Below are 12,699 nucleotides of genomic sequence, written 5' to 3' on the forward strand. Positions count from 1 at the left end.
AGAATATGTTCCTTGCACTGGAAGATGTCAGAATGCTTGTCCTAAATTGAGAAAGATAAAAGAAGTCTCAATAAGGTCACTTTCTGCTAATGGATATTAGAATAAGAGAAGTTGAGGAAAGAAGAGTGTGAAATGAAACATAACTGAAGATACTCACAGGGACTCTGTAAATGAGAGAGAGGAGTTTGAAGTGGAAATGGAAAATGGAAGGAAGACAGTGGCCAACAGAAGGAAGGAAATATTTCTCTGGTGCATATTCTCAGAAGATGATGGTTTTCACTGAGATATTTTCTTAAAAGAACACAGAAAAGTAAAAAGTAAAATATTAATGCACAGCTAGTAAGGCTAAAAACAAAATTAGCCAAGACAGGGCAGAAGAGAGTGGACACCAGGAAACTTTGGGATCTATTAGTAAGAAAGGAAGATGCTAGAGTACACAAGGCTTTTTAAGACACGGAATAGTCATAAAAAAGAGATGAGCTTAGACAAGAGACAGAGCTTGTTCTAGAGACAGAGTTTGTAGATAGTTACAGCTAAAGCTTCAGGAATTGTACCAGCTCAAAAAAGCATGCCTTCTTCCTCAGGGAAGTAGGAAAATGGGAAAATAAGGAGTAATCCAAGGAGACAACAAAAGCACAATAAAAGAAAATGCAGGAAAGGTGGGTGCTATTGAATTTAGTAAGTGGGAATGGAAAGGTTGACGAGAAAAAAAAAAAAAAAAAAAAGAAGAAACAAGAAACCTAAAAAATTCCCATTTTGTGGGAAATAAAGTTCTTGAATAAGATGGCTTCCTTGCAGAAAAGGGGATTACAATGTGATTTAGAGATTTAGAAGATAGGAAATGTAGATAATTGGAATCCTAAGGGTAAAGCTATTTTTGTTGACCTTAATATTGTCAGCATTTTAGACAGATTAACTTTTGCCCAGATAAAGAAAATACAGTTATCCATTTTCTCTGTCACGTTCCTTACTGTTTCGCTGTCCAAAAATGAAGTCTGTTATGAAACGGGATCTCAGTGGAAGGACATAGCTACAATACATTATTCCTCATTCTTCCAAAATTTCTAGCAAGTCTCAGCTCTGAAGAGGCAAGAATTGTAATGCTTACTTGTCTTTTAGCATCATAAAAGGGTTTGAAAGCTTCCAAAAATCTAATGAAAAGACATAAGCAGGAGAAAATTAATCTATTGAGGGATGAGTTGGCTTCATTACCCTAAAGATTACGTTACCAATCAATCTCATCTCTACATACTGTATGACCTATAAATATGGACCTACAGCCATTAAGACCTATGACAGGTGAAGAAGTTGGTGATGTTCTCTATGAATGCACAATGTTTACAAATGACTAGATAGATCTATAGCAAAGTACTTATTCAATTAGAACAATTTTAATGATTCGATCTGGCTGAAACTTGAAGTAATAAACCTTAGAGATGTTGTCAGGAGCACTGGAAATAAGTGCTCTCATGGTTCACTATTAACAAATTCCCAGACCGTTGTCCTGATTCACCTTTTAAGAAAGCTCTAGACACTTACCAAGTATGGCAAATGAGTTGACAAAGAGAAGTTCCTTCAGTGAATCTTTGCTGTAAGTGCTAATACAGATCTTTTCCCTGCCTTCTAACTATAAAGCACTATTAATTCACAACAGTGTTATATGCATGTCACAGTAATTTCCATTTATTGTTATCCAAAACAGATTTGGAAGGAGCAAATTAAGTAATCTTGAAATAAGTCTGATTGAAATGTGACAGAAGTGCAACAGATTTTGAAGTTTATTGCTCTACAATTAGTTTTCTGGATTAGCAGGATGCATTTCTAGCACAGTATCATTTGGAAAGTTCAATCACCATTTCAGATTTTAATAAACTGACTGGATGGGAATAACTCCTGTTTTGGTCTTCCACTGCATGTGTGTATGTCACCTTGGTTTCAGCTTTGTACAGAAACATGTTGATGGGAACAAGTTGCTATTAGTAGGCTATGGGAAACTGAGGTTCAAACTCACCAAGCATGACTAGTAAAGCTGCCACTTACTGCTCCCAAAGTGTTACCTCCTCTCTGGACTTCAGAGAGAGTGCCAGAGATTCCTTCTGTCAGATCTTATTATTTCAGGGAAGAGGATCAGTTCTCAGTTACTTAAGCACTTCGGAAATATGTAAACTGTAAATCTATTCTTAAACACTATCAACAGGTCTTTGCAACACATTAAAAAACATCATTACAGAAAGGGTTGTCAAGCACTGGAATAGGCTCCCCAGGGAGTTGGTTGAGTCACCATCCCTGAATGTGTTTAAAAACCGTTTGGATGTGTTGCTCGGGGACATGATTTAGTGCAGGGCTGTTAGTGTCAGGGTAGTATGGTTAGGTTGCAGGTGGACTGCATGATCTTTAAGTCCTTCTTCAACCTGAGCTATTCTGTGAGTCTATGATTCTATGATTAATGTGCACTGTAAAGCCAAATCTGATCAAAAAACTCTGTGTATCTGTCTAGGGCCATTTAGTGAAATGTAGCAACGCAAACCATTCTACAAAGTACACTCTTCGGGATTGAGAGCTTTTAGGCCATCATAAAAGTCCAACCAATGCAGGAATGTCCTAAGCAAAGGGTTAATAAATGCTTTGTCTAATCTAGTTTTCATTTGATAGGACAATAACAGTCCTAGGGCTTCCCCTGAAAGATGTTTTCTTGTAATATCAATTCACTGCAAGTCACTTCTGTTTCTCATTCTGTTGCTCTATAAAACTTCCTGGGGGGCAGGGGGAAAATAATCAAAATGAATGAGTAAGATTTGCATCACATTTAATTAAAAATATTTTTGCCCTTGGAGTGAAAAGGTATGGTGATAACTGAAGTCACCAGGGAGTCCTCCCTAAAAAGTGATGGAATCATATCATCTTATTTCATACAGATGCAAAACTGAACAGAACACACAATTAGGTCTTAAACAAAAATGTGGTGTAAACATCAAAAGCATGTAGCTGAAGCAACATATGAACACATGGCATCTTTGCTAAGTAATTTGCTCTTAATTGTCAGCACATTTAGTACTGGCATTTTTAGATACATTTTTGGTTCATTCTCTAACAAATGACTCTACACTAATTGTTTCTCCCAGCAATTTATTGCACAGCTGGGAGACCTAGTTGCAGAATTGCACACACACTATCTTGTATTGAATTCATTTCTTGAAAATGTTTAAAATTCCATGAGGTAGTCAAGAATTATTTTAATTGCAGTGTCTACAATGAAAGTGTGGAATTAATTAAATGTCTTGCAGGGCAGGTAAAGTACTGCTTTCAAAACCTGTTGCTCAGCAGTGTTTCAACAATTGTAATAACATAAATCAAGATATCTTTTAATAATGGGGATAACTGTGACATTTCAGAGAGTCTCTTAAAAGCATATTTTTATTTAAAAGGTGAACATCTGCTAAGGTAGCAAACTCATCTGTATGCTAAAGAGTTATCTTTTTGAGAATCTTTCCATTATGAAATACCTGTCATGATTGTCTTATACAAATCTGTTAGATCTCACAAATCTATCATGTCTCTCCTAGGGGACACTTATCTTCCTCAGTGAGAGATAAATGTTCATAACTCAAAAAAAAAAAAAAAAAAAGTTTTAATGTTAAGCAGACCAAAGTCTAAAGGCTTACTAAGGAATATTATCTGTAATGGTAAAAATAGAGATAGATCTTCAGAAAATGAGATGCTTCCTGTATGTTGGATTAGCTTTCAAGAAGCGCTGATGTCCCATTATAAGTTGGGAACAAATTGCCAAAAGTTCTTCTGTCTTAACTCATGCGTCATACCTCTGTGGAGTCAAATCACATCAAGTGTGATCAGTCAGATCACCTCCTGACATCATGAATTGTTCAGTGAATTCTTTTTACTGTTTCAGAGGAAAACAATCTCATAGCTTTCCAACTTTGCATTGGAAGGAATAGCTTCAGACATCCAGGAAAAAAGTGTTTGTATAAAGCTGAAATATATGTTAAGTCTATAATGGGTGAAATCCTGTCAAATACTTCAAGGCTTTGCTTTCTAAAGTTATTTTAAGAACCTTTTGTCATTGTTAAATTATAATTGAAAGTACTGCATGCTTTTAGTAGTCTATAAAATGTAATTACTAGGCATTACTGCAAAGACTTAACATCATCTGTATATCTTCGAATGCAGTATTCCAGTGAGCCCTTTGAAATACTGGCCTCATTTAGAGGACTCGTCTTGCAAGCTGTAATTTTTCTGTAAGTGTTAAGGTAAGCTCAAGAAATTGACTGTAGTAGAATGAATTCACCTCCTCATGTTTGATCTTTGGCAGCTGAGAAGGTCTGTTCCTGTGAAATGCTTGGACTGGAAATCCCTTCTGTTGTCAACATAAGCCAAGGCGCTTCGTCAAACTGGTGTCAAACACAAGGTCACAGAAGTTGGAGTTGGAAAGATCTGCGTGTTTTCACAACAGGACTGAGATGATTTGGAAAAAATTGGGTGGCTGAGGAACCCATCTGTGATTTCATGGTCTGGTGGAAGGGAATGCCATGAAACATCTACAAAAAAGTTAAGTCCTATTTATACACAGCTCCTTGGAGAAAAAAGGAAAAAAAAGGGTTTTCTAGAAAATGCTGTGCATACACGTGCACTTAAATTCTGCTCAGTTTTCAAGATGGTGCATCATGTAAAGTCTAGATAAGCAAAGCCATAGTAAATCAACTCTTTGCACATGCAACTCCTGATTGTAGACGAATTCAGAGTTAAAATGTGTGAAATTTCTGTTCTTCGTTTTTATTACTTAATTCTGTATTCAGCTATATGGTGAAGTAAAACTTCAACAAATCTTGCTGTAATCAGTTATCTGCATTCTTCTAAGCTATTTACAGCTTCCTGAATATAGTGTTTCTTCCATTTTTAGCATATTAACAAAGTGGTAGCTAGTTTGTATTCTACATTTTGTTTCAGTATGACTCTTTTCTATGTGTATTGTCTTTTTTTTTTTTAACGTAGAACAAGAGCAATCCCTTTGATTTTAGCTAAGGGGCAGGGAGCATTGTAATTTAATAGAATAAATGCAGCCCGAGCTAAATTGGAATGACTGTGTCAGTATTACTGAGTGGTGTCTCCTTCACCTGGAGTTGAATTTCCATTGATTTCAATTGAAGAAGGGCCAAAGTCCTTAATGGAAAAGGAGTAAAACCAAATAGTTCTTAGCCTAGCTGTGCGGTACTGGGTGTTTTTTTCCACAAATTTACCAGCTGAAATCCTAAACCGTGTAGATTACTTATCAGATTGTATTATTCACTGATATTCAGCCTCTGCTAGCTAAATCAACACCTCTGAACAGAAAGACTGCAACTTCTACAAATCACAGTTTAGTTAGAGGTGCCTGCTTGTGATTTGCGTGCTACTGGGACAGGAACAGCACCTGACCAAGCAGAAGGGAGAAAGTTGGGTCTGGGCAGACCTGTACTGCTGACAGCATCGTATGGCAGAGTACACACTATTAAGGAGGGATTAAGTACCCTTTGCCCCCCCGTGTTAATCTTCTGTAAGAGCAGAAAAGTTAAAACACCTCATACAATTTTTAGTTTAAAAGGTTTTTAATTGCTTCAGCTGACAGAATAAGTGATTTGCTGCTCTCATGAAAATTCACTTTCCTTTTTCCAGTCGTATCACCTGGTTCAGTAAAAGACATAATGTGCTCCTACCAAACTTACCTCCCTGATCCTCAGGGCAGCACAGCTACCTTAATTAATAAAGGCATTGCCAAAACTGGTAAGCAGATTTTAGTGGCAAGTAAATTGACTCAGTTCATTTAAACAGTCTACAAGCGACAGTCAACCAAAAAGTTAGCACCTGCACTGAGCACCTTCACTCCTAGAGCATCCTGTCAGGAAAAATCCCACGATTTGCACAACTGTAAGAATGAAAGGAGGAATATGGGTAGCTAAGGGCTTTTGCCTGCAGCCCAGCCCAGCTAGGGAAGCTGCAGCAGGACCAGGGCTTAACCCAGACGCTGCTGTTAAATGTATTTTCTTCTGGAAATTAGTGCACAGTAGCTGATATTTTAGTTAACCTTTCCAATGTCATATTTATTCTGGTGTACCCAGTAATTTCTTATCACAAAATTTTTTCCACATGGAAACTTCAGACATTTCTATTTCCAGAAACAGGCTTGAGAGGATTCCGTTCCCATTTCTCTATAGAAGTGTGATTATATTTGTAACAATTAAAAATGCTGTTCCCCTTGGGGAAATGTCAGTGGTAATTAGCACTGTGATGTTTCAGAGAACACTTCCTTCTACAACTTGCTCTTGATAAATTGCTAGTACTCGTTTGACACTCTCAGTTCTCCTGTTTGATTAAATAATCATTAGGAAAATATCTACATCATCATTTCATAGTCAGATGTCAGTTTCCTTTCACACTGAAGCACACCACTCTTGCTATTAAAATCCACAACCACAACACTATGTGAAAGCCAAAAAATTATCGAAGAACCCACATATGTGCCAGTAGTAGCTAGGAAAGCTGTGTGCCTACACCCACATCTAAACAAACACCAGTTGTGGGGGAAATGTTTTTCAAGGACTGTTTTCAAAATGTTCTCTAGCAGCAGCAGTTCTGGACTATGGACTTCTCTGAACTCTTGATCCATCATATCTGGTGTGCACTGTCACCCCACACTTTCAAATCAGTCGAAATTGATCAGAAGCTACCCACACATTTGGCCATACAAATCACATGAGCAGATGTGAGGTGACTCAAACAAGGTACATAAATTATATGTTTGGGACCAGATTCAGTTGCCTGCTGTGCTAGATGCCACATAGACACTAATTAAAAAGGCAGTGCTCACTCTAAGAGCCTTCAGCACTGCAATGGAGAAAGGAAGGCAACCCACAGGAGGTAGGAATAATGGATGGCAAAGTAAGCATAAAACAGTGTTGGGAAGATAAGACAATAAAAGAATGTTGAAGAAAAGTCTTTGAAGTTGCAAGATCATAAAAGTAAAGTTAGGAGAAGGCGAAAATCTGATTGACTTCAATCTGCATTTTCTTATATGATTATGTGCTGGGTGTTTTTTTTCAGCAGGAATACTATGTCGTTCACTTAAGAGGTTACTGACCTAAAGATCCATCACACATACTAGGAAGACCCTGGCATGAATCTTGCTAATACCTGGGCTAGGTCAATGGACAAGGAGCACGAGCTTGGCTCAGCCAACTGCCCTGCTAACACAGGGGAACGTTCATGACCTTGGGAACACACTCCTGCCATGGGTGTTATAGAAGATTATTGCATAAAATTAGGCAGCACCTAAGCAATAATGTCCAAAATTGCAATTGTAAAAACCTCCTTGCAAAGTTGTTGATTTCTAAGCTCTGTATATTTTTTCTGGTTTTTATTGTAAATCTTTCCAGGTACCAAAGTTGTATCTGCTGTCCTAGAACTATCACAAGGCCACAGCTCTGAAAGTTTTGTTACCTATCTGACTCCAAATCTAGTTCAGAAACTAGAAATTATCCATCCATGCATTCTCCAAGAGGCTCTGGAAAGTATGGGTGCATTCTGCCATCAACTGCAGGATCTGACTCCACCAAAAAAACAATAATCCATTTCAAAATTTAGCTGAAAAGGTAGGACTGCCTGCTTTTGTACACATACACAAGCATGTAGGTATATAGCTGTCTATGATCTACTTTCTCATAATAAGATCTATAGCAACCATCTTACACCTCTCGTACAAGTAATCTCATTCCCAACCTATAGGATATTTTGAGATACATGGACTTGTGTACCTGCACATGGAATAAGTCATGATACAGTGAGTCAAAGACTGAGAATAAAAGAGAGATGATGACTTGGTTGTCCAGTCAATCTTAAAATACTCCTACCAAGCTCTTGAGAGCCATAATTTTTCAAGGGCTTATATGATGGCAGGTTTGGGGAGTGTCTCAAAGGGATGATAAAAGGCATGTCCTTGAGTAAAGGCCACACATGAATAAAAGCTGCCAGATTTCAAGATAGGGGAAAGATGACCTATGTTTTTCCAAATAAAAGGTCAACAGAAATTTTTAGCATGGGAAGAACACCATGGTTTTTCTCCATACTCCTTCTTAGAAGTGATAGTTTATTTTCTGCTTAAATATATGCGTGCGTGTATGTGTATGTTCACCACGGACTGTACACCCAACATAGAAATTTTCTATGGTGTTTGGAAAAGTTGAAAGTTACTCAAAGGATTATATCATGGGAAACATCAGGCAACCATAATAATAGGGAGAGTTATCATACTTGCACGTAATAAAACATGGGTGGAGAACATCTTGCACTGGCAGATTTTCTGATTCACATCTTTAACCATATACTTCAGCAAGAAGCTCATGAGAAAAAGTAAGTTGAGGAAAGCAAGATATATAGCAGAACTTTATTCCTTGGGAAATAGGTATAATAGGCATTACAGTTGCCTGTGAGAAAATTTGACCCATGGACCAGCAACCTGACTTCCACAAAGAGAACATTTTCCTTAGGTTTAACATATGATCTGGAACAAAGTTCTCAGAAGTGGGAGCAAATAATGTGGAATGGGTTTTTTTACCCATTTGGTGTCCCTTTTGCCTTTCTCAGCTAGTCTTGTGGCACACAACTGGCAAAGTCCTCTTGCACTAACTGGGAGGGGGCAGAGTAGGCTTCAGCTCAGCAGCCTGCATATAGCGATGAAGCCCAGATGAAGTTCTGTATAAAATTTGCAGAGATACATGATCATTAAGTAAAATGCAGACAGTTGTAAAGAGAAGCTGCAAGGAGAACTACAGTTTCCACCAGCCCCATTTAAGGAGATAGGGTAGATCTGTCAAGGAGATGCTACACCTGACATCTATTTGTAAATTCTGAGGTTGGTGAGCTGCTCACAATTTAGACAAAATTATGTCTGAGCTTTTATTGGCATGTATAGCAATGGTGAGACATCAAGTTATGTAACAGAACACCTCTCACTCCAATAATGCAGGTAGGTATTAGGTTGCTCAAGCATCTTCCAACTGGACAGCATCATTTCCATACAGTATCTTACTGAGTTACCCAAATGGGAGTGTGCCGCAAGGGGAACCTAGTTACACTAATCCTCTCCGGTTTAACCTGTCTTCTGGGAAGATTTTGGGATCTGAAAGTCTTCTTCCTCAGCACTTGAAACATGAAAGCTAAATATTGTATCCACCAAAGCTATATATTAGCTTAAAAATCGCTTTTCTGAAATTTTAAGTTCTTACGGATCCTGCTGTTATCCTTGTTCTCTACATAGAGAACCAGGAAGCTACATATACTTAACTTGGCAGCTGCTCTCACAAACATGCTGCATAGACTCAGATGCACACCATCTTTGAATAAGTAACATCTGTAATGTTATATCAACTCCAGTTAATGAATAGAAAGGCATTAGATCTCCTGAGTGCTTGAATACTGCAATCATGTCACAACTGATCTTTATTGTTTCAGCTGATTATTTATCTCATTTTCTCATGATTGTCTTAAGCTGGCTTCTTTATAAATTACATCTTGCTATTAACAAGAATCATTAATTACCCTTACAGAAGGCATGTGTCTGCAGAGGAGATATTGCACTTGCAAGTTCTGCTTTATCTAACTTTTTCTAAAATGGTTTTCTTCTGCCATTTCAGAGCAAGATCCAAGGATGATCCAGAAACTACTATTTTTATCAATAATATTTCAGAACTTATTATGTGCACTGCTGAGGTTTGCATGCAGGCTATTAAAAGCAAATCATTTCAATTGTAATTATTTTCAGGAATCAGAAGAAAACTGTTCTAGATCCAACAGTTTGAACTACAAACTCAATATCTCTTCAAGAGACATAAATGAATATTGTACATAACATACTGAATGATGAAAAGACTACTAAATTCTGAAATATGAATCGACTGGGAACAAACTGAGAGTTGTTGCAATGCATGTACTTCCTCACTGCTATTTTAAATATCCAGCCTCAAGAAGGATCAGACAGAACAGGTAAATTTAATCACAGTCATAGTATGATTCAGTTTAGAAGGGATCTTAAAACCCATGTAATTCCAGCCTCACAGACGTGGGCATGGTTGTCACCCATCAGCTCAGGCTGCCCAGGACCCCATCCAACCTGGCCTTGAGTGTCTCCAAGGATGGAGCACCCACAGCTTCTCTGGGCAGCCTGTGCCATTCTCTGAGTAAAGAATTTCCACCTATCATCTAATCGAAGTCTTCTCTTAGTTTAAAGACATTCCCCCTTGTGCTGTCACTATCTGACTGTGTAAAAAGTTAGTTCCTTAACTGCTTGTAAGCTCCCATCGAGTACTGGAATGTCACAATGAGGTATCCCCAGAGCCTTCTCTTCTCCAAGGTGAACAAGACCCGATTTCTCAGATTATTTTCATAGGAGAGGTGCTCCAGCCCTTTGTTCATCATGATCCTCCTCTGGATCCTCTCCAGCAGCTCTGCAGTGTTCTTTTGTCAGAGGCCCCAGGCCTGGACTCAGTATTGCAAATGGGATCTTACAAGGGCAGAATGAAGGGGAACAATCACCTGCCAGGATACTGTAGGTCTTCTGGACTGCAAGTGCATGCTGCTAATTTATGCTGAGCTTTTCATTCACCAAAAATACAATTTAGTATTATATGCTTTACACAAATGCTCTTTGCATACTAATACCACCATATAACAATATAGCAGGGAGCTTCAGAAGTACTTCAGGCTCCAGGAGATACTATTAGGCACTAGGACTTTCTCCAAGAGCACAGAGGAGCAAACACACATCCCTTCCTGCAGCAAAGCCTGCATCCTCATGCAGGTCTGCAGTTGCTTCTTCCATTTTAGGGTTCAACAGGATCCAACACCATACATCTACTGGAACATGAGGATTTCCCTTAGGAAAGCACATAATAAAACAGTCAGTTGTGTAGAGTCTGGTCTCCAAAGCTATTTGGGATACCTAGATCCTACTCCTTTCTCCCTAGGTCCCCTTAGCTGTAGTGATTGGAGCCTGATATCAGTTGAATAAAATATTTCTGGGGTTAGGCAATTGCTAAACAGAGATTTGCTTGGGGAGCTGTACCTCAGTCTGCTAGAGCTAAGCCTGAGCTACATCTGTTGGCTTACATCAAAGCCTGGTGTGAGGAGCAGAAGGGATTATAAAAATTATAACAGTGGAAATATTACAACAGTAAGCATGAAAGAAGCAGTAGTGCGTCCTCACCTGTTTTGCAACTGAAGGCAAAAGCAATGAAAGATTAGAAAGACTGAAAGGCTTTCTTAGATTGGGATTTTTTAAGTGAAGATAATCCGAGGGGAATGTGACTCCTTGCACAAAGCAGCAGGAAGAAGATCCATGCAGAAGACATCTCTTTTAAAGACAGAAATTCTGTTCAGCAAAAAGTACCTCGTTGTTGAAATGCTTGACCCATTAAGTCATCAGTCTGTGTGGGGAAGCCAAATCACATGGATGTTAACAGACTAACAGACTAAACAAAGCTATCTGTGACAAAATAAAGGATAAGTAGGCCACTGCAATTCTAATGTGAGAGACGAATTCAAAGTTGCAGAGGTATTTAAAACACAGCAGAAAGCATGTTTTCATAATCCAAGTATCTAATAAGTTCTGGAAGAATAAAACATGCAATTGAAAACACATGCCCAAACTGAATGTGAGGCTGCAAGGGGAAGGATGTTGTAGCAACCAGTGCTCGCAGTAACGCTGGAGAGAACTGACACAGCACAAAGGTGCTGGCACTGCTCATCAATAGGAAATTGCATGTGTGAAAATGCAGCTGCAAGATGAAGTCCTGCTAATGAAACAGAAGTTTCACTGAGCTTCTTAATTAGATCTACACTGGTAGCTTCTATGGCAGATTGGTTTAAGGCATTGGAAAGAAATGGGTAAAAAATGAATTGCAAGTAGATATTGGAGCTGAATACAACAAAAGCACAGCAAGCACTGTGCCCGAGGTTAAAATTCAAAGCTCTGCATATTTCAAATAACAAGATCAAAACGAGCCCATTTGGCAAAGCCACTCTGGCCTGCCTGCTAACAGATAGAAGTGTTGGAATCATGGAATGAAAAGTCCCAAGTGTGCTTGATTGAAGGGCAGTGTGCAAATGCAGATGATCAAATCAAACAGATAACCTATCTATGAGATTGAATTCTAAACTTCCTTTCAAAGAATTACTATGCAACATTGAAGAATACAGGGTGTATTAAAGGCGTTTAGAAATCCTTGTAATACTGAGGCAATTTCAAAGAGCTTGGGGAAAAAAGAAAAAAACAACAGCATACCAAAGTTAAAATGAGTAGTTGCTTCCAGGCAGAGCCACACAACTAATGTAAGATGCAACCAGCAAAGAATGAGGAGATGACAAAACAACTTATTGCCACCAAAAGCATTTTTTTGTCTGCTTCATTAAGGAAGAATAAGCCCTATTAAAAGGATCTGCCTTTTTCTTTTCTTTTAATGATAACATACTTGGTTGGCAAAGATTTCTGCATTTCTTTAGCAGACTCAGAATGCCTTTTGATTTTATCCAGATTCTGATGTAAAAAGCAATATTATTTGAATGTAACACATATTAAATGGGCAGAAAACCAGAAAACTAATAGATCAGCATGGGAGACAGTCCTAACCTAAAGAGAAAGCTATCACAGAACCTCCA

Source organism: Lagopus leucura, unplaced genomic scaffold (assembly GCF_019238085.1).
Source record: "Lagopus leucura isolate 7727_CA_CO unplaced genomic scaffold, USGS_WTPT01 Super-Scaffold_100157, whole genome shotgun sequence".
Taxonomy (NCBI): domain Eukaryota; kingdom Metazoa; phylum Chordata; class Aves; order Galliformes; family Phasianidae; genus Lagopus; species Lagopus leucura.